General features: G+C 36.5%; 1 protein-coding gene across 2 annotated transcripts in view; it reads right to left on the reverse strand.

Annotated features, from left to right (window-relative positions):
* The window catches only part of PAFAH1B1 (platelet activating factor acetylhydrolase 1b regulatory subunit 1), a 67,335-nt gene extending 45,450 nt beyond the window's left edge, over positions 1-21,885 (reverse strand). Inside the window, exons 1-2 of one of the 2 annotated variants that reach the window (XM_031468552.2) lie at positions 21,507-21,885; positions 5,218-5,375 (exon numbers count right to left, since the gene is read on the reverse strand). The gene's annotated coding sequence lies outside the window, so the exon portion shown is untranslated. The remainder of the gene's footprint in view (positions 1-5,217; positions 5,376-21,506) is intronic. The other variant, XM_031468551.2, reaches the window with a different exon arrangement.
* Between the last annotated feature and the right edge of the window lie 577 nt (positions 21,886-22,462).

Consider the following 22,462-nt stretch of genomic DNA (forward strand, 5'->3'; position numbering starts at 1 on the left):
GCTGGCTTTATCCTCAGAGATTCTGAGGAGGCATCTAAATTTTAAAATTTCTCCAGATAATTTTCATGTACATCTTCTGTAAAGAACTACACACTCAACATTACAAACTGTATCTAGTCTTAAAGGGCCAAAAGCAAAATTATGAAGAAGAGGAAATAGAGAAATCATCAGTGTCAGAAAATACCATCTGGATTCCAAGGGCAAAAAATCAAATTGGGAGGCCAAAGTACTCAGGTTTCAATGGTAACTGCAAAACTGTCACCCAAATTGGAAGAAATATTTACAAAGTCCTTCAAATATATCTTTAAGAGATATTTTATATTAACAGGAGAAAGAGGTCAACCCAACATTCTGAAATAACTAAGCATCCTTCATTATAGTTAAGCTATTACTAAAGACTTAAAAAAAAAAACCTTCAAGAAGAAAATACTGCTGGCTTGTTCATTATACAACTCTCTCTAGTCCTCCTCTTCCTGGTATGTTCTAATAAAGACACATTCCTTTGTTACTATATTACTCTGTTGCTTTTTATCTTGATTGTATCTTCTCCCCTTGGTAGACCAAGGGTCTGCAAACTTTCTATAATGGACCAGTAATAAATATTTTAAATTTTGCAGACTTTGTGGTTTCTGTAGCAAGAAAGAAACAATGAACAGGTGTGTCTCTATTCCAATAAAATGTTATGGACACTGAAATTTGAATTTCATATAATTTTTAACCAAATTATTATTAATTTATAAAATTAAATTTAAATTTTACAAAATAAATTGTATAAAAATTTTAACAAAAATATTTCCAACCACTAAAAACCATAAAAATCATTCTTAGCTCGAAGGCTATATAAAAATAAGTAGAGGCAGGATTTAGCTTGCCAGCCATAGTCTGCAAACCCCCTTATCTAGACAAATGAAGTTATCTGATATGGGCTACTTTTAATAATAGTATCTCCTTCATAGGGTTGTCAGGCAGATTAAATGAGTTGATACATGTAAAGGGCTTACAACAGAGCCTGGCACATAGTTAAGTGCTATATGACTTTACCCACACTCATAAGAGGAGATATAGAAACTAAGATATTTCTGAAATATTTCCTCTATTTTGCTTAATACCTTTTTCATTTGTTCGCCTATCACACTGAACTGTTTTGCCTAAAATCTGATTGTTATAAAAAGGAAAAAGCAATCACTGTTGTGGTAGAAAAAGTATCCAATTATGTTTCATCAGCTTCTCCTAGAAACTAATTTCCTAGTTCTGTTTCTCAAAAATCCAAAGTAAATATATCCACCTGCAATTTATCTACAGCAGTAGTCTCATTAACCTGAATCTCAGGCCAAAAATACCTTACCTACCTACTAAGGTAAATATTTACAAAGATCTACTAAGATCTCAGAGGAGGACATGGGATCCTAATTTTCGATACACTACTGCAATTGCAGTCAGGAAGGACTTGTCTATAAAATGCACCTATCACATTATAACCAGGCATGGCTTACAAGTTCAGGTTTAGAGTACTTTTTCCTTTAGTTAAGTAGTCAATTTAATTAGCCAAGGAAAGTCAGTGACTCTCACCCTTGGTTTAGCCCAGCCGAACACTAAAGTGTGAGTTAAAGAATGTAAGGAAAAACTATGTAGAACTCAGGTGAGGCCATTTATCTCCAGAAAGGTATAATGAGGCAGCATTCCATATGCTCAAGTCTTCATTATTGAAATGTTTTATTTTGGGTACATGCTCCTCACCCATGTGTCTTGCAATTTTCCATTCCCCTTCACGATTCAGCCTGAAGGCAGCCAATCCCCACCTCTGTGAAGCCCTCCTTGGCCAGCATACTCTCCCTTAGCAGCGGTAGGCACCCTTTTCTTTAGCCTGAAGTGTCATGTACATATAAATCCTAATAGCTACCATTTACTGAATGACTTTATATGCTAGGCTCTTTTCCTGCAATGTTTAATTCTTACAACACCCAGCAAAACAAAACAAAGCCAACAACAAAACAAAACAAAACCCCCAATGTACTTATTTAGCAGATGCAGAAACAAGTTCACTAAGGTTAGAGCCTGTATTCAAGGTTAAACACAACTAGACAGTGGCAGGGCCAGGATTCAAACCAGGTTTGTTTTTGACTTCCATACCAATAGCTTCAAATAGCAGGAATGAGGACAGATGGAGGCCAAGTAGGCAGGATTCTGTTTTTTTTTAATCTGTTTATATAATTGGGTTTCTGCATAAAAGTTTTTTGGAGAAGTTTTCCACTGTTAAATAAATTTGAAAAATCATTGATTCTACCTTGTGCTGCCTCCCACATTCTTTGTAACTATATACATGCTATCTCTAGCACCAGACTGACCTCCTTAGGAACAAACGCTGAACTGATTTCTTTGCCTCTCTAGGGCCAGGCACAGTATCTGGCAACTAACAAACATTTGTATGCAATGAAGCTTTGAAAAGCGTATCTTTCCAAATCAACTATATTTCCATGGTTGCAAGCAATTAAAATAACTTATAAACTGCACAGTAATTCATATTTAATAAAATTCTTTCATATATTATCTTAAGAGAAACCAAGTGAGCTTTTAAAAATGTTTTCCAAAGATAGCAAATTTATTCAATATTTAAAGCTTTATTTTAATAAAATATCAATTATCTAACAACTGTCAAAACAGTATTAGCAAAAGATATTCACCATGTTTTACTCTGTCTTAACTGACATACTGAAATACTATTAGGGTGAAACTATTTAAAAATTGCCAATAATGGCAATTACACAGGTTCAACTTAATGCTTATCAATGGTATTTAAACACTATTAGCAAAGCTCTCAGCAGCTAGTATAAATAGCAGAACCTGAGGGATTTATTTACATAGTTTTGACCAAACAGTAAATAATAAATAAGCAGAGTAACTGCCTTCTCTCTGTGATTTCATAGTCCGTTGCACATACACATATTTAACACTTCTCACACTCCACCATAATTATCTGCCTTGATGTTGACTCCTCAACTACACTCCTCTAAAGCTGCAACTTTGACATATTCTTCATTACATCTCTACCAAATACCATGGAATTAACACAGTAGGTAACTAGTAAGTGTTTCTAAATAACTACTACAGGAATCATAGTAAAATTGAGATAAAAGTTTACCATGTTCTCAGAACTAAAGATGCACTGCATCACTTTATTCTCATCTTTCTTTTCTAAAATTCCAAAAAATCAAATTCTGAAATATGAGCAATAAGATATATTCAAAGTCCAGCTGCTTGGAGCTGGATTTGATGTATTTTTCCCCCTTTTTAAAGATTTAACACTAATTAATATATATCAGAAAAAGTATAACAATTAAAAAATCCTAAAGAAAATCAACTGGCTATCTTAACTTTATACAAAAACTTTAAAAGTTAAAGACCTTTTAACCTTCAAACATGTGTATTACTCTTCTGATTTCTGCTTACAAATGCTACATTTTCAAGTGACAATTAGACAAAATTACAACAGAAAGTCAAAACTAAGTCACATATACACAAAAATCCACTGCTATAAAAACCAGAAGAAAAAAGCTTACTAACACTTCTAAGCATATAAACAATAGAAGACGTATTGTTATGTGTGATTTTTTTTTTTAAGTACAAGGTATGGTGAATGCTAATGCAGACAGCCCTAAGATATGACGATGCAGAAATCACTGCATTTTTAAGCAAGAGAGTAATGTTCTAAAATTAGTGTTTCATGGTGATTGTTTTGGAGATAATGTATAGGAGATACTAGAGCAAGAGAAGGCTAGAAGTAGAAGATAACAGAGGCCTGGAATAGGATGGAAGGCGTGAGAATAATTTGGAAAAAAAAGAGCTTTATGGTCAAACAGCAATTATGCAAAAGTGTAATTTTTTTTTTTTGACCCAGTCTACTACTTGCTCCTGGTCTTAAAGATGACCTTCTCAAGCATATGATCTTGGTTCTAAAGGTGGATCCCCTGTTTACAACCAAGGACAATTTGCCCAGATACTGTGACAAGTCAACTCAGAAAACTTGCATTTTTTGTCTCTCAACCGAAGTGATTTCTAGTTTACTATTATCCACACCAATGTTTGCCTCCACTAAAACAAATAACTGAGAAATAACTATATTGTGTCAGTTATTCAACTTATTTACTGAGGATCTACCAGGTACTTAGCATTCAAACCGAACACTTATCTGTGTCCCACGTAACTTATGTGCCTCATCTATGGGAATACTATATGTGACTTAAAAGCAATGCTAAGAGATAGTCCCTGCACTGCCCCAAAGAAACTTACAACATAAAGATGTGAGCTAAATATACATATCTATTTCCTCTTCATTGACTATTCTGCTAGGCTCTGTGATATGAGGTTTTACAATAAAGGTGAATAAAATGTAATCCACCCCTAAGAGGATGTACAATCATAGCTAGAGTAAGGTGGGAGGGTGGAGACAGAAAAGGAGGTAATAAAGCACATAACATGAGCAAAGGACTAACTGAGTCACCTTTATAAACTGAAAGACTAAAGATAGAAATGATTGGCAGTGTTTTGAGGCAGGTTTTAGAAGAAGGAAAAATAGTATGTTGAATATAACATGAAACAAAATAACCAAATGCAAAATTATTTTAAGCAGCTGGAAATAGTTGGAAACTGCTAAAAAACTGAGGCTAAATATGGCAAACTGGGAAAAACAAAAGGTAGTCAACAGTAAGAAAACAGTAATTTCAACTCTAAATTCAAGAGATTCAGCAATGAAGGTAAGATACTGAACTGTAGTTCCAGTAGGGCTGAAGAAGAAAAAATCTTACTTGAGGAGTCTAGCACATGTGAAGAAAGAAGGGGCACAGTCAAGTATTAGTATGTTTCTTGAGGGGAGAGACCGTATCTATTACAGACATAAATAAAAACAACACCTCCTTACATTTAATCTATGCTGAACACTGCTGGGAGTCCATTTTCATGGGAATGGTCTGATGAAGCAATTTCCAGCAACATAAAAACAGGATTGTATACTGGCCCCCTTTTTCTTTAAAACTGTTTCTTAATGACTTTACCAGTTCTGAATACTCTGAAAAAATACTGCTCTGTCTACCTTCAAACAAGAAGACAGGGATGCAGCAGATCCAAAATTATTTTCTAAGAAGAAACTTAACCTACAAGTACTCTTACAAATTTTATTTGGGTAAAACTAGGTTTTCACAAAAATATTTAAATCCATCATACTTGATTGTAGTCTGTATTTGATGTAAGGAACACCCACACTTCAGGTACTTGCCAAGGAGCTTGATCTCAATACATATCAAAAACTGGCAGGGAGGGTATAGCTCAGTGGTAGAGTGTGTGCTTAGCATGCACAAGGTCCTGGGTTCAATGCTCAGTACCTGCATTAAAAAATAAATAAATAAATAAACCTAATTACCACCCCCAACAAGAATAAAAAAAAAAAACTTTTTAAAAAACTGGATTGAGGGAAACTATGTCCACTGGTCAGACACCAAAGGACAATCTACCCACTCATTCAGGCTGACTCTCAAGTGACGTGGCTGGTCTTCCCATGTTGAGTGTTAAATACTAGACATCCACCTATCGTAGATGTTGATGAGAGAAATGGTAACAACACATAATCCTCTTTATGAGGACCCCTATGAGAAATTACATTCTGATAGTGCTAAGTGTTAGTTATCTTTCTGACTTAACTGGTTTATTTTTATCTTAAGGACATTGTGAAAAATAACCTAACAGGTTTTTTCCTCTTGCCACCTCATAGACAGTGCAGTCAAATCTGACTCTATAGCAAGACCATTTTGATAGACCTTTTTGGCCTAGATTCTGATTCCATTTTATCCTTACCCTTTGTTTTTGTTTCTTCTTTTTCACGTTCAATTTGCGGTATTTTGTAGTTTATGTATCTTTATAAATTGCCTTAAATAGGTTATAAATCAAACATAGAGACCAACTAGGAACATAAAAGTGAGAATCAGTTAGAAATAAGACAACAGTGGTAGAATGGGGTTTTAAAGTAAGTCCAATTAAAAACAAAAAACATTCGGGGGAGGGGGGATATAGCTCAAGTGGTAGAGCACATGCTTAGAATGCACGAGGTCCTGGGTTCAACCACCAGTACTTCATCTAAGAATGTATAAATAATAAGTAAACCTAATTTCCTCTCCCCACCAAAAAATAAAAATAAATAAATAAATAAAAATAAAAACACTGAGTAGACAAAACACATTTTCGATCTGAATTCTGGACCATCCATTTGTAGCCCCTGAATAAGGTACTTAATAAATACAGTGTTGAAAGATATAATGGTTGAGAAGATTAAGCCAGTTTCAAACCCTCTGCTTAAAACTGTTCCAGAACAGCTAAAAGAACAGGTAAATATCCGGCATTCCCATAGAAGTTCATGATTTATAAACCATCTTCATATCTTTTTGATCTTCAACTGCACTGTGTGGCAGCCTTCACAGCTACCTGCACAAAATTCTGAGATCACCTCATGTCTACAGAGAACAATGCAGTTAACATAAATGAGTGAAGCAGGTAAGGTTGTGATCTTTCCATTCAAGACTCATTTTGTTCACATACTGATCACAGTACAAAATTCTTCACTTCCAGAGAAATATGCTGTTCTACTTTTTTTTGAATATTGCAGTTGTCTAGCTATACTTTTCCTCCATTTTTTATAGAAACATCAATAGGCAAGTATTTCTTCACTATCAACAACAGTGCAAGGGCAGGAGGAGGGTCCAGCTCAGTAGCAGAGTGCATGATTAGCATGCATGAGGTCATGGGTTCGATCCTCAGTACCTCCATTAAATAAATAACAATAATAAATAAACCTAATTACCTCCCACCACACAACAAAAACAAAAACAAAAAAACCCAACAAAGCAAGGGCAATAATAAACAGTAAGGAAGTGGTAGGAACTTGTTTCACTGGAGAGCTTATGCCCATCTAAAGGAGTGCAGCTGTGACTTAGGCCAGCGATTGTCATGGGAAAGGTGGGCCCCATTGTTGTCAGAGTTTCTAATTTTTCAGGATAATCCAAAAATAAAGACTTTATGCAAAATACCTAATTCTAAAATATTGACTCAAAAAAAGAATTTAACTATACAAAGCCTGGAGAAACACATTGCACTTAGTTCGGCCGACAGGCCACCAGTGTGTAAACTAACTCCTGGCTCAATGCTGAATTAAACACAGATTTTTGGAACAGTTGAAGAGACTGAAGCAAATGGAACAAAATTTAGGAATTTATGGTCTAAAATCAATGTCACAGTATTAGTCATTCTGTTTATTCAATTCAAAGCATAAAATTACTAAAGAACAAGTATTTAATTAACCTTAAGATAAATTCTGCAATGCAGTAACAAAAATCAAATTTTATCATCTTATCTGCAGACAATTTCCTCATGTAACTGCAGCATTGTCTCTAATAGTAAAAATTTGGAAACAATCTAAAGATCTATTTCTGTAGTGCAGATATAAAGAAACTACAGTAAATCATATCTAAGAAATTACATAACACAATAAATGAGACCTATATCAATACATCTAGAAAACATTTTATTAGGTAAAAAACAAGTTGTAGAATAATATACAGTGTAACATTCATGTAAATTCTAAGCATTGATATACATTGTTTATGGATACATATATGTATACTAAAAGTACAAAAACAGAACAAAAGAATATATACAAACTTGAGGAGGAACTTTACCACTAAGAGGAGGGAGGGAGAGGAAATAGGACTGAAAAGAGGATATCAACTGTATCTCCAATAACACCTGATTTCTTAAAAACAAAAAACAAAAAACAAAAAACAAATAAAACCAAACCCAACCTCCAAAGCAAGTATGACAAAAGTTAAAGTCTGTCAGTTAAGACAGCAGTTAGGTGGATATGTTCTTGTATTACTGCAGATACTTTTCCTGCATGTTTGACATATTCCATAATAAAAATTAAAAATTAACTGTAAATATGTAAAATAAAATTTAAAAGAAGAAAAAACAAAAAGCACTTTTCTGAGTATAGGTCCCATGACAGGCCTTCTGACAGCAAGTTGAATATGATATGAAGGGACAGAAGGAATAAATTCTACACTTTTAAGGTCCTACTGCATAGAATTTTGGGGTCAAATAGTGGAGATTCAAATATCAACTGGGCCACTTACAAAGTGACCTTGGGCAAATTTTCAAACTACCTAAGCCTATTTGCCCATGTATAAATGGAGCTAATTCTATCACTTCCTCAAACAACTGTGTGAAACTTAATGAGATAATCAGTGAGTGTCAAGGGCTTGTCTACCATTTTATTTCCCTCAATAGAGTTCTAAAATAGTGAAGATGTACAAAGAAAATAATTTCACTTTGAAGATGATCATATGGCACAGTACCTTTTGCACTTATACGTACATTAGCAACGTAAAAGAGGTACTGTCTTCCTGGTGTCCAAGGACAGAGAACAAATTGGTTTTACCATCACAAAAAAGCAGAAAGTAAAGGGAGATTGCCCTAATACCATTACATCAACTCATCTTAATCATCACCATAGTAACAACCAACATTTACTGAATACTTACTAAGTGCAAGGTACTGTTCTAGGTTCCTTAAATGCATTAACTCATTTGATACATCAGAAAATTTTACATAAGCTATAACAAGAAAAAAAAGTATTAGATACTTTAAGATTATGAACTCAGAGAAAAAGAAAATTTCTTTTACGTGAAAAAAATTATGGAAGGTTGCCAGAAATGGAAAACCTGGTATATAGATTTGAAGGATATATATAGGTCAGAGGGTACACAGAGGAAAAGAGAAGGGAGGGAGTGGTAAAGAGTGAAAACACCATAAGGAAGAAAGTATCTTCATAAGGCTGAATCACCAGATACATGGCAGGCAATAAGAAAAAGGATAAAAAGGTGAGCCAGGACACAAAAGAAAAGTCCTTGTGTGCCAATTTAGGATTAAACTAACATCTATTAAATACCATGTTTCTAGCAATGTGCCCTTTGCATTTTCATATACCAGGCTGAATAAATACAGTAAAAAGCCGGCACTGGGTTTTTGGCAAGAAAGTGACTTGAGAACTGTGGTTCAGGAAAATTAATCTGGCTGCTCTATGTAATATCCCACATAATTCCTCCTCTTACTCTACTACAAATGGCTAATGACACCCAGTTTCTCAATTCCACAAATCTGAGATGTCTTCTGATACTTCCCTCTGCCCATCACACACTACTCATTCACAATTCTACCTCCTAAAGCTTTCTCCAGTCAGCAACTTTTCTTGTCACTATCTTATTTCAAGCACTAATTCTTTCCTAAAAAAGCCTAAGTGACCTTCCAACTCCAATCCATATTCCTCACTGACACCTACATGAACAACCTACTTATACATCTGATCATAATGCTCACTTTTGCTTGAAATTGTGTCATCCAAATTGCCTGCAAACTACACAGAATTTATAAATTCTAACAATCTGGCTCATACATATTTTTCCAGTCTCATATTCACATGTGCCCTACAATCACCTCTGCCAAACTACTTTCCAGCATACACATAAGTTTTTCATGCTTTTGTACCTGTGTATGGTGCTGTTCTCTATACCTAAAATGACCTTCCCCCATGTCCACTCCAATTATTCATTCAATATTTACTTTAAGTATCATCTTTCTCAGCTGTCTTTAGAGGGGAGATTTAATGAGCCCTGGAACAGCCTAAGTGACGGATATCATACACAATGTACACCACACAATCCAAGATCCAGATTTTTTTTGGGGGGGGTGGAAATCAAGTTTGCTTATTTATTCATTTTTAGAGGAGGTACTGGGGATTGAACCCAGGACCTCATGAATGCTAAGCATGCACTCTACCACTTGAGCTATACCCTCCCCCCCAGGATCCAGACTTAAAATACTACAAAGACACTGAATTTTCTACCCATTTAATTATTTCATTACGAATCTAGAGGAAATTCAAATTAAAGAAACTTCTAATTTCAAGCAAGTTTCCCCTCACCCTTTAATAACACTGAATGGGAGAAAAAATATTCTTAAAATTTGACTAATCTAGAAATAGGGAAATATATATACATAAAATCTCAAGCCTTAACATAAAGATATAACATAAAAACAACATAATAAAATCATTATTTAAGCTTTCTAGCTCTTTGGACTTGGGCTAAATGAGTTTTCCACACAATAGTGTATTATGTTTAGAGAGAAATTTCTCTCCACCTACTAAGAAAAATATATAAGCCTACATATTTAGAGAAATTAAAAACTATCTCAGGCCATTAGTTCTCATTTTTTATGGAAGTAATATAATATACCTCCAAAGCCTCAAATATCACTAGCATAGAGGACAGCTAAGATCCAAAGTACTTTAAAAGGATATTGCATTAGCGCTACAGTAATCAAACAGTGTGGTATTGGCATAAAAACAGATACATCGATCAATGGAACAGAATAGAAAGCCCAGAAATAAACCCACAGACCTACGGTCAATTAAACTTTGACAAAGGAGGCAAGAATATACAATGGAGAAAAGACAGTCCTTTCAGCAAGTGGTATCAGGAAAACTGGACAGCAGCATGTAAATCAAAGAAGTTAGAACCATACACAGGTTCTAATACCATACACAAAAATAAACTTAAAGTGGCTTAAACATTTAAATATAAGACAAGACACTATAAACCACCTAGGAGAAAACATAGGCAAAACATTCTCTGACATAAATCTTAGCAATGTTCTCCTAGGGCAGTCTATCCAGGCAATAGAAATAAAAGCAAAAATTAACAAATGGGACCTGATTAAACTTACAAGCTTCTGCAAAGCAAAGGAAACCATAAGTAAAACAAAATGACAACCTATGGAATGGGAGAAAATATTCGCAAATGGTGAGACTGACAAAGGTTTAATTTCCAGAATATGTAAACAGCTCATACAACTTAATAACAAAAAAACCCCAGCCCAATCCAAAAATGGGCATACGACTTAAACAAGCAATTCTCCAATGAAGATGTACAAATGGCCAACAGGCACATGAAAAAATGTTCAATAATGCTAGTTATCAGAGGAATGCAAATCAAAACTACAATGAGCTATTACCTCACACCAGTCAGAATGGCCATCATTCAAAAGTCCACAAATGATAAATGCTGGAGTAACTGTGGAGAAAAGGGAATCCTCCTACACTGCTGGTGGGAATGTAGTGTGGTGCAGCCATTATGGAAAACAGTATGGAGATTCCTCAAAAAACTAAAAATAGACTTATCATATGATCCAGCAATCCTACTCCTGGGCATATATCCGGAGGAACTCTAATTTGAAAAGATACATGCGCCCCAATGTTCATAGCAGCACTATTTACAATAGCCAAGACATGGAAGCCACCTAAATGTCCATTGACAAATGACTAGATAAAGAAGCTGTGGTATATTTATTCAATGGAATACTACTCAGTCATAAAAAAGAGTAACAGTGCTATTTGCAGGAACATAGATATACCTAGAGATCATCATTCTGAATGAAGTAAGCCAGAAAGAGATAGAAAAATACCATATGATATCACTCATATGTGGAATCTAAAAAAAAAAAAAAAGACAAATGAACTTATTTACAAAACAGAAACAGACTCACAGATAAAACAAACTTATGGTTGGAGGGGAGAGGGTGGGAAGGAATAAAATGGAGTTCAAGATTTGTAGAAACTAACTAATATATATATATAATAGATAAACAACAAGTTTATATTGTATAACACAGGGAACTTTATTCAGTATCTTACAGTAACTTATGGTGAAAAAGAATACATGTTCCTATATGACTGAAGTATTGTGCTGTACACCAGAAACTGACACATTGTAACTGACTATATTTCAATTTTTAAAAAAAGGATATTGCTTTAAAAATGTTAGAAATAACATCTTTTTGTTTGTTTTAATGGATGTAGTGGGGACTGAACCCAGGACCTCGTGCAAGCTAAGCATGCACTATACCTACTCCCCAGCAAGAATATCTTATGTGGGAGTCAACCCTGACTCTTCTTTCTTCTATATGCAATCAATTACGTGGATCTGCCAAGTTTACTGCCTCAATTCTCTGTCTACCCTTACCACTAATAACACAGTTCACACCATCATCTCTCACCTGGACTAATTTCAAAATGTCCTCGTAAATATAGTCTTGGCCTAGTAATACCTATCTTCTACTCAGCCCCAGAATCATCTATTTAAAATATAATCTAACCCAATCCCTTCTTTACTTAAAAATAACCCTTCACTGGTTCCCTATTTTTTATTTAACAAATATTTAACTAGCACTTACTATATGCTAGTCATTGCTTTAAGTGTTTTAGCAGTGTTCATTTACACTTTGCTCAACAGCCCAAACTAAAACAAAAAATACCTCAATTCCTCACTTTCCTCATTTCTCTCACTTCCTGTATCAAACTGGTTATCAATTATACATATTCAGTCTCTCTCAAATCCATTCTTTCAACCTGCATTGCCACTTAAATAGTTTCCACAGGGCTATCTCCTTTCACCCACTCCACAACTACATCTTCCACAATGCTGACAGCTGCCTTTTTAAAAAAGAAATCTAGTGATGTCACTTATCATAACTTAAAATCATCCTCTGGCACCTCAAGGGCAAAAACAGTAGTTCTCAAAAACAATCATCTAGGGAGCTTATTGATAATGCAGCTATCCCAGGTGCCCCCCAACCAGGGAATTTTTATTGCATAAGTCTATAAGATAGAGCCTGGAAATTTGTATTTTTAACAGGTAAAAATCTACATCTGATGAAGATGGCCCATGTGCAACCCTGCTTTACAGGCCAGATCATGACAATGTACTCACTCTATACTCACCTATCACTCCAGCCATACTAAACTACATGGAACTTCCTCACCAACCAAGGTGTACTTATGAGATTTTGGTACAAACTATTCCCCAAAGTAATAAGATTTCTTCAAAAATGTTTAACATCTTTGTGAAGACCTCCCTGAAAACTTTGGGCCCTCATCTCACCAAGTACATATTTTGATTATTGCACTACCTTTGCAATGTTAAATATGTTTATAAATTTTAAGATCTTTGAGGGCAAGGGCTGACAATCATGCTTGTATCCCCAATGCTTGGAATGCAATATATCTAAATAAATGTTTGCTGGACAGAAAAATTAGTGAAAATTTTGAAGAGAAACAAAAATATGTAATATTGTTGAATAATTTTTTTAAAAGCAGAAGCCCTACAAGATTCTCTGTACAAGTGATACAACAGAAAGGCAAGATATAAAACTGCAAGAACTGTAATAAATGCAATTCTCAAGAATTATCTTGATCTTAAATTATAAATTCTCCTTAATGTAAAATAAGTATCTTTCAGGACATAGATCCACCAGTTTTGGTTTTAAAATAAGAGTCCAATCACTCAAAAATATTTTGTTTCCTGCTGCAGGACTTAAAATTTTTTTGAGGAAAAAGAACAAGGATTCAAATACTAGCATAGAACCAATGAATAAGATACTCTATTTGCTTTGCTTCTCAGATAACAGCAGTCTCTCACTAAAGGAGCCCCAAAATGCACACCTCTTCTCTAAATTCCAACACTGAATTTTATTCTCAGAGTAATTTCTAGAGGAATATATAATTCACTCAAATGTAGCTTCTTCAAAGAGTTTCTGTGATCTTTATTCTCCAAACTATTGTTTAAATATTTTATTCTTTTTAATGAGGGAAATTGGGGGTTATTTAAATAATAATATTAAAAATTCTAAACAAAATTTTCCTGATAGTTAAAATAAAGATGTAAATTTGTTTTAATAAGTGGAGGAGAGGAGGCAAATCTGCCTTACAAAAGAATTCCAAATAACATATGTAAACAGACCACATCCCCTCCTCCAGGACGTGGAACTTGACTCACTTCCAAAGGATAAAAGTAAGAGAAAGGAAGTATAATAATTTTCCAAGAAAATTGGCAAACACTACATTAACCAAGTGATGAAAGTTAGCATGACCATTGATGTTTTGTAGGAATCATGAAGCCTCTGACATGATGTGATGAGAAGTGCACTTCACCTCTGTGGTAATTTTTGCCCCCAAAACCCATAAATCATCTAATTATGGAAAAAAATTAAAAACCAGTTTGGGGGACATTTTACAGGATACCTGACTTTGGGCTACTCAAAGATTGTCAAGATCATGAAAAAACAAGGAAAGACTGAGAAACTGTCACACACCAAGGAGACTGAGGAGACATGAAAACCAAACGCAATGTGGTACCCTGGCTTAAATCTGGAACAGAAAGAGGAAATGGAATGGAATAGAAAACCCAGTGAAATCCAAATAAAGCCTGGAGTTTAGCTAATAGTAAATACCAAGATAGACAAATGTACCACAGAAATGTAAGATGGTAACAATAGGGAAAATTGGGTGCAGGATATATACAAGAACTCTCTGCAGTATCTTTACAACTTGTCTACAAATCCAAAATTTTTCCAAAATAAAGTTTATTTAAAAAGAAAAATGGGAAAAATGTGGATTTAAATTAATATTTAAAATTACAAACAAAATTTTTGTTTGTTAAAATAAAGACATAAATGTACTTCACAGTTTAAATATTTATTAGCAACATAATTTTATATTAAAAAACTGAATTTTTCCATTTGGCATTGATTTATATAGCACTTCTTGCCTACTAAGAGACATTGAAGCCATCACTGGTTTCAGATACACATAATAGATATCAAATGGGAAAGAATCCCCAGTACTAATTCTTAAGAAATATACTTAAAACTCTGAGAACTATATTAACATATTAATGACTGCTTATTTATAATGATTAAACTGTATGTTAATTCTCTTCCTTAAAAAAGTCTCTAACAATAAAAAACATCTACGAAGGATCTACAGGCCTTGTATCATTCAGTAAGAGCAACCACCCTATCAGTTAAGCACTTTCAACATCATCCATTTATAAATAAGGAAACTGAGGCTACTGCTCAAGGCTCATAACTGATAAATTGTGGAGTCAGGATTAGAATCTAAAATATTCATGTATGGTTTTAGCCAACAGCTTCATTAATTTTCTCTGATAATGCTAAATGTATAGCTTTCTCCTACCCTTAAAATGTAAGTTACCCTAATAAAAAAAATGAAATAGAAACACCATTAGAAAAAAAAAAAGATAACAGGGAAGAAGACATACAAACACCCAAAAGATACAGGAAAAGGTGCTTAACATCCTTAATCATCAGGGAAATGTGAATCAAAACCACAATGACCTCATACCTGTTAAGACAGCTATTATCAAAATGACGAGAAAAAACAAGTGTTGGCAAGTACGTGGAGAAAATGAACCCCTGTGCACTGATCAGAATGCAGTGATTTTGGAAAACAATATGGAGGTTCCCCCCAAAATTAAAAATAGAACCACCAAATGATTCAGCAACTCCACTTCTGGGTATATATCTAAAGGAAATGAAAATACTAACTTGAAAAGACATCTGAATCTCCATGTTCACTACAGCATTACTTATAACAGCTAAGAACCTGGAAACCACCTAAGTCCATTGATAAATGAACTGATAAAGAAGATGTGCTATATATATTATAATGAAATACTATTTAGCTATAAAAAAGAATGAAATATTGCCATTTATGACAACACAAATGGACACTGAGGGCATTCTGCTAAGTGAAATAGTCAGATAGAGAGACAAATACTGTTTGATCTCAAACTTACATGTGGAATATAAACAAAAAAAAAAACAACTCAACTCATAGATACAGAGAACAGATTGGCAGTTGCCAGAAGTAGGGAGTGGGAGTAGAGGTGGGAGGATGGGGATATGAGCGAACATGGTCAAAGGTACAAACTTCCAGTTACAAGATAAATAAGTCTTGTGGCTGTAATGTACAGCAAAGTGACTATAGTTAGCAATACTGTATTGTAATACCTGAAATCTGCTAAGGAAGAGACCTTAAAAGTTTGACAATTGTACCTAAGAGTGGTGATGATTGTTAACTAAACTTATTGTGGTAATCATTTTGCAATACATACATATATCAAATCATTATGTTGTACACTTAAAACTAATACAATGTTATATGCCAGTTATATTTCAATAAAGATAATAGGGGTAAAAATTAAGTTAACGAAAAAACCAAATAATCAATACAAATGACTCTTTACTTTCCCTTCTTTTGCAGTCAGAATATTTTTGATAAAATAAAGAAATATGGAAGGGAAAAATAGACAAAATATATGCCTTATGCATATAAAAGGCAATTATCAAAGAACATATCCTTTCATCTTTGCCATAGGTTAAATGTGGATTAATCAACATGCAAAATTTTAATAATGTAAGCTTTCAAAAATTAAAATCCTTAATTTCCCAGATTCTTAATTTCAGTTATCAAAAGATAGTCTCTCAAAAAGTTCCTTTCTTAAATTTACTTGTAAATTTTTTAATTGAAATAGTTTACAATGTGTCAATTTCTGGTGTACAGCATAAGGTTTCAGTCTTACATATACATACATGTTTGTTTTCATATTTTTTTTCATTAGAAAATTTCTTAACAGCCTCAGCTGTCAATGATTCTTGTCAACACATAAGAGCTCAAGGAGCAGATAATCAAAATGCAAAGAGCAGATAATTACAAAATGCAAATGTAATTTGTCCAGTCAGGTTAATTCACTTCTTACAGGTGAGAGTTTTGTAGTCCTGGTACAACTATGTCAGAAGTATGACCCTGTGCCTGCGACAACATAAAATCTCTGTAAAGGAAGTGTGAACACTTTTCCCTCCTTCACCTTAATTCCCAAGAGATCACTGGAAGTTAGCCATTACAAAGAACTATAGGATAGCATTTCCTTTCAAATAACCCTGTATTCAATCAAATGCAAGAAGTATTTATTGAAATATTAATTTAATATTTAATATTAATTTACTAATATTTAATTATCAATACTACCCGTATGCATGCAGCAAGTATTTACTTATTAATACTACTATAAAACAGTATTAGGTATTTTCTGGGAGTCCCTACTCAAATGCCTTATACAAGTAAAATAGTTAACAATACAAGATCATGTTAATAAGTGCCAATTTTAATGATGCAGGCAAAAAATGCCACCAGTTTTCACCATTTTACAAAAATAAATTAACAAACATAAGAAAAGTCCATTTTGTCAAAAGAGAAAGGAATGATTGTTTGATCATGCAAGGAAATAACCCAAATGGTTCAGTGACTACAATATTGACCTCATTCTAGCTACTAACCTGTGACCTTAGGAAAAGAAATTTTCTGAATTTTAGTTCTCATATCCGTAAAAATGCCATTCTTAGCTGACAGAATAAATGAAATGCCACGTTCAATATATTTACAAAGTTCTAGGGAAATGTTTGCAACGATGTTAAATGACAATAACTTTAAAGGATACTGTTCCAGAAGTATCCTTAACAAATCACAGATCAATCCTAACTAGGTAAGTTTCAACTAAAAGCCACCTTCTTTTAAAGCAAAAACAATAAATCAAAATAATAAGCCCTTATGATACTTGGATCCAATGACTGACTATAAAGCATTTCACAAATATCAATTAAAATTTTTAACTGCTATGGCAAGAGTAAAAATTATACACACAGCAAAAGTTAAAACTAAGGTTCCACTTAAATGACTAGCCAAAGTGTCATATCAAACCAGCAACAAAGTTAAAACAATTCAAAAAGCCTTCACTGCAGTTAACTATTAAGCATCTTTCTTCATGAAATACAGATTTCTCAAAGCATTTGGCCTTCAGCAACTAGGGTTCACATTACAGTTAAGCATCTTCAGCAGAAAAGGTTGCTTCATCTTTTCAGAAGTCATATACCACTAGTTTTACTTTAAATAGAGCAACCTAAGTTAAAAAAAATAGTTGTAAAGTGGCAAAAAATTCCCACTTTAAACTTAATTTCTCTCTTTCCAAAGTGTATGCAAACAGATTACCTGTCACAATTAAATATTTTCACAACAGAAACTCACAGGGAAGTAAAAAAAAAAAAAAAAAGGACCACAGCAGACATGGCAGGGATGGTTTAAAACCAACTGAGCCTCAAGTCCCTTTGGCAAAAGAGTGAATGACACACTGCTTTAAAACTCAATGGGAAGAATTGGAAAATTCACTTTGATTGCCCTAAGATTTTGCTTTGGGTTTGTTTTTTGAGATATCTCCATCCTAATGCTGACAATTTCCATAGTTTCTATGGCTTATCTATTAAGACGACAAATTGTGAATAGTATGAATCACATGTAAACAAAAAGTTAAGGTCCTATTTTTTTCTTGGACACTGAAAATATGAGCCATAAGGTAAAGTCATATACATAGCATTATTTATTGCATAAGAGAGAAACATTTACATTGAAAAAATACAGACAATGAAACATGGACGGTCTAGCTGGAAAACCAAAAATTACGATACTGATTTTTCCCTTCTAGAAACATCTCTAAATCTTCTACATACTGGAGTAACTGCATCTGGAAAAACAGATACCAAGTAATTCTACTAAAAAGTGAATACATCCCATCCCAATCTCATTAGAAGTTTCATAAATATATGATTATGAAGAATTTTAAAAATTGATCTCCAAATTAAGCAAAAGATTCCACCATATGTATCAGACACATACACAGATACACATTTGGAACTAAAAGCTCTCTTAGCTTAAGTCAAATTATTTTAAACTCCTAATCAACTAATAATCTACGGAAAAATCATGGCTCTTAGTGTACTTTTATAGCTACAAATACTAGGGATGGGGATATGTCAGATACCTAGCACAGTGGATTATCATTCCTAACCTCATTCCTCACCATATGAACCATTCTACTTTTTAATCACATTAAAAATAACAGAAATGTAAAAACATATCATACATTGACAAAAAGTCATCAGACTCATCATTTACCACATGAATCTGATGTTTTTCTGAGGGCATCTATTCACATGAATGCTGATACAAGACATAAGAGTGACATACCCTCTCTTATATTAGTATCCTACTAAAAGGTCTCTTTCAAGGGACAACACAAGAGAAAAGGTCTATATAAAAAGCATTTAACAAATTATCTTATCCTTTCTTACTCACTTTGATGTTCATTATTTAAAAATCACATATTTACTGTCTAATGCAAACTAAAGTTAAAGAAAACATCTGTAATGTCCTTATTAGAGTTTTGCAATATTTCTACTATTTCTTGCCAAATATTTCTGGCATTCATTAATTTATACTTACTTGACTAAAACGATTAAAAAAAAAATTAAGAAGGATGTGTATGACAGTAAGTATCTGCTTAGGGCAGGGACATTGCTTTTTATCCCAATCATTTCAATACCCACCTTGCAAAAAAGGTGGAAACTAAAAACACGAGGTTTTAAGATTTACTACAGAGAAATGCCTTTGTTGTAGCACCAATTAGCATCAAATAACCTAACAAAACATAAGCAAGAGAAAAACGCTGTGAAAGGGCAATCTAGCATTTCACAGCTTCTGCTCTTACTCCACCCAGTCTCTTCGGCTCAATGGCTGTTCACAGCATCCACAAATATTAGCCCATTTTTTAAAACGGAGGTGGAGAAGAGGCACCGAAATAGGCTAGCTACATCAAAATCAATATATACAGAAATATTTTGTGAAAAATTGGGTTCCATTCTCTGATTTATAAAAATAACACTTCATATTTGTTTTAGGAGATCCTCCCCTTGTGAACAATACAAACAATGATCATTTATAAGAGAACAAGAAAGAATAAATCACCCTAAATACAGATTACTCTTCTGCCTTAATAAAAACTGCAATTTGCAACTGCCAATTATTCTGCAAAACTATGTCCTGAAAGATACCCATGAGAGATTAAAAGGTAGTTAATGCCTTAGACCCAAATCAGAATTTTTTAAGTGAAATCTTTTAATATATTCAACATCGTATCACTACCAACATACCAAAGCAGGAAATTTTCCTGATTAAATGACTGGATCCTGCAGCAATCAAACCCTGCTGCACCCCACCCCCAAAAAAATAAAAAAGAAAGAAAGAAAAGGAAAAAGAAAATTCAAGCAAATACTACCCTGGCAAAAGGGGAGGGATGACATTTCTGGTATGAAAGGCCCAAGCACTGTCTCCTCCGCCCTAGCCTCAAAATGGAATTCACACAAAACAACTCACCTTTCAACAAAAACAGAATTACCAAAAATGGCACAGTTTTTTTGTTTAGCCTTTAAAACGTTATGAATTTCAAAGACTGTGTGTTAAAGGAGAGGTCGGAATAACACTAATATCTTTATTCTCTCCCGGTTGCTTCTTAAGCAAAGGGGGAGGAGGGGACCTTGGCATGACATCGCCCATTGAGAAGGAGACCACAAATCTGGTTCTTCCCTTCCAAAGCACAATCTCTTAACCAAGGATTGATATAAATTGGATCCAAACCCCAACCCCCAAAGAAAATCTCCTGCCCTCCTCCCAAGGAGTTTCTTGCTAAGTCACCGAAGACAAGCAGGATAACAAATAAAGCCAAGGCACCTCGCTCTCTCATTTCAGACACTGAAAAACCTTCTCCTCCTCTCCACTCTTCTGTTTAGAGAAGTGGAGTTAAAATTTGCCCACCACCTCAAAGACATTTTCTCACCTGGGAGGTTAAGGAAAGCACTGCGTTTCCTAAATGAGTGGGGAGATTAAATTAGATGAAGGAGAAAGGCTAAGGGCCTCGAAGCTCAGTGTTACAACGTCAAAAGGCAACTCCCGTTTAAGGAGCCGGTGGCAGAAAGAAAATCCTGCCTGATTTGGTGGGTGGGCGCTGCGGATGGTTCGGTGGTTCGGGCCGCGCCTCCTTAGTGGGTGCAGAGGCTGGACCACCGCAAAGAGAAGCCAGGGAAGGGTTGGGCCATCATTCTCAGGTCAACCCCATCCTAAGGACAGGTGGGGGACGGAAAGCCTGAAGGCCTATGGGTGCCGAGATGGCTCTAGGCTGAGCCCGGTCCCTGAGCGTCAACCGCGGGTGGGGTGGGGACTGCGAAGCTCGCCTTCCGCAGCCGGAGAGCGGAGGCCCGAACCCTATCCCCAAGATCAGACAGCGACCTACTCTCCACGCCCTTCCTACCGAAGAATACTTTTCTTGCCTAGTCACCGAGGGAGGAGGGCGATCCCTTCCCGAGGACGGCCGCGGGTGGAGTCGCGGCAGCCCTGGCACCCCTCAAACCCGGGCCGGGGAGGAGGGGAGCGAGGGCAGCGCCCTCCCCGGCCTGTCCCCCCTCCTCTCGCGCCTCTCACTCAACGGCCGTCGCGGCCGCCATTTTGAGAGCGAGGAGAGAAGAAGAAGGAGGAGGCGGCGGCAGGGGGAGGGGAGAATGGGAGGGAGGGGACCGGCGCAGCCACATCGTCAGGCCGCCGGGCCCGGCCCGCAGCTGCCCGAGCGCGGTGGAGAAGACAGAGGACAGGGCGCAGACCCTCGCCGCCTTACCGGAGCGCTGCACCGCCGCCTCCGCAGGGCCTCTTCCTTCCTTCACTCCCATCCACCGGCGGGGGAGGGGGAGAGGGAGAGGGAAGGGAGGAAGGAGGGAGGGAGGGAAGGAGGGAGGGGGAGGATGGCGCGCTGGGCCCGGTCCCGGGGAGGGGGAGGGGAGGGGAGCGGGCGGGCTCCTCAGCCGTTCCGGGGCTCGAGCTCAAGCCCAGAGCTCGCGGTTTCTCTCGCTCGCGCCCAAGCGCTCCCCTCCTTCTCTTTCTCGCTCCCTGGACCCCGGGGTCGCTGCTCGTTCGCTCGCTCACTCGCTATCTCGGCTGCCGGACTCCGCCGCCGCCCCGCCGCTCCAGCTCCGTCTGTCACAGGAGCTGCCCCAACGCCCTGACGTCACCGCGCCGCCGCCGCCGCCGCCGCCCCAGACCCGCGGGGAAGAGGGAAGGGAGGGGGCCGGGAGCGGAGGAGGGACTGCGGCGCATGCGCCAGCCTGGGCCGGGCCCTGAGCCGTGGTGCCTTCCGCTTAGTGGGCGTGCGGCTGGTGCGGTTTGGCGGTACCGAAGGGTCGCCGGGCTAGTTTGCGCCCCAAGGCGCTTCTCGCTCTCCGCACGCCTCTGTAACCTGGGAAAAGGCTCCCCATTCCCTTTTCCTAGCCTCTCGTCTGACTTTTCTGGCCTCTCAAGAACTCCGGCTCTCTTCACCTCCCCGCCGTGCTCTTGCCCCCAAACGGCGCTCTCCCCGCTTCTCGCGACCAACAGCAGGGACCAGCTGGCACCATGGATTCTGGGCCAGGCTGTCGCCTCTTCCACTTCCAACCTTCGAGTTTATTTCCCGGGGGTCGGGGGAAGGAGAGAGGAGTTGGTTGGGTTGGGTTGGCTTGGGGAGAATAGCTGGTGTGGTTGAAAGGCTGATGGAATGCCTAATTGTCTTCATTTTTATGATAGATTTTTAATTGGGAGGAT

The sequence above is a fragment of the Camelus dromedarius genome, chromosome 16 (genome assembly GCF_036321535.1).
Source record: "Camelus dromedarius isolate mCamDro1 chromosome 16, mCamDro1.pat, whole genome shotgun sequence".
Classification (NCBI taxonomy): Eukaryota; Metazoa; Chordata; class Mammalia; order Artiodactyla; family Camelidae; genus Camelus; species Camelus dromedarius.